The following is a 1,630-nucleotide window of genomic DNA, read 5'->3' on the forward strand; positions in this document are numbered from 1 at the left end:
GTGGTGCTCACGGGTCCCAGCACCGATGGCATTCCCTTTGCCCTGAGTCTGCAGCGGATCCCTTTTGTGCTTCCTTCCCCTCAGGTAGCCTCTCTGCCCCTCGGCCACGCCTGGGGGCGAGGGGGTTACCCCTTCCCAGTGTTTTTTATTCCTGTGGGGGTCACCCCAAAGTATTAAAAGTAGCTTTGTAATTTCAAGTATGTATATATATATATATATATATTTGTAAATTTTTATATATGTAAAATTACCACAATTGCCTGGCATAGATTAATCATTCAGAAATTATTAGCGTTATTAGCTATTACCCCTACGCTGGAGCTACAGCCCACAGCAGATTTCATGATATTAAGCTTGGGCCAGTTTGTCATTGCATTACTGTGGAGTGTGCTTGATGATGTAGTATTGAACTTGTCGTGGTTGATTCGACTGAACTCCAGAAACTGGGACTTTATCAAGGAGTCCCCATAAAAGGCAAATAAGTCTGTAAAGATCATTGATATTGTGTTTACCATAATTGAGTTAATTAGATGCCATCATTGGCAAATAAGATGCATGAACTTTTCATAGCTGATTTCTATAGAACTTTTCCTGATGTTTTAAAACGATACGTTGCACTTTAAAAATATTTATTGTGGGGACGCCTGGGTGGCTCAGTTGTTAAGCGTCTGCCTTCGGCTCGGGTCCTGCTCCCGGGTTCCTGGGATTGAGCCCCACATCAGGCTCCCTGCTCCCAGGGAAGCCTGCTTCTCCCTCTCCCACTCTCCTTGCTTGTGTTCCCGCTTTGCTGTGTCTCTCCCTGTCAAATAAATAAATAAAATCTAAATATATATATATATATATTTATTGTAGTTCTAAAAAAATGTACTATGGTAAGAACAGAACATGAAATTTATCCTCTTAAAAAATATGAAGTGTACCATACATCATAATTACCTTCTAAATCATACAAAAATATCCATGTAAATGGAGCACAGGGGCAATAAGAAAGTGTATAGGATGACTAAAGAAATCAAATCATCTAAGTTAGCAATATATTTATCTGAAGTCGTAAAAAATAAAAATAAAAACACATTAAATGTCCAATATCAGGGAATAGTTTAATAAATTGTGGAACATCAATACTACTGAGTAGTCACAAAAAGTATAAGAGTGAATATGACATTTAAAAAGGAAGACCCTGGGGCGCCTGGGTGGCTCAGTCAGTTAAGGGTCTGCCTTCAGCTCGGGTCGTGATCCCGGGGTCCTGGGATCAAGCCCCATGTCGGGCTGCCTGCTAAGCGGGAAACCCTCTTTCTCCCTCTGCCGGCTGCTCCCCCTGCTTGTGCGCTTGCTCTCTCTCTCTCTCTCTCTCTCTCGCTCTGACAAATAAATAAATAAAATCTTTAAAAATAAATAAATAAAAATAAAAAGGAAGACATTTAGGAGCACCTGGGTGGCTCCTGATTTTAGCTCAGGTCATTATCTCTAGGATCAAGGCCTGGTCAGGCTCCACACTCAGCGGGGAGTCTGCTTGAAGATTGTCTCTCTCCCTCTCCTTCTGCCCTCCTTTCGTGCGCTCTCTCTCTCTCTTTAAAATAAATAAATCTCTTGAGAAAGAAAGGGAGGGAGGGAAGGAAAGGGAAGAAGG

This window comes from Callorhinus ursinus, unplaced genomic scaffold (assembly GCF_003265705.2).
Source record: "Callorhinus ursinus isolate GAN/ISIS: 27379988/994484 unplaced genomic scaffold, GSC_fseal_2.0 scaffold21, whole genome shotgun sequence".
Lineage (NCBI taxonomy): Eukaryota > Metazoa > Chordata > Mammalia > Carnivora > Otariidae > Callorhinus > Callorhinus ursinus.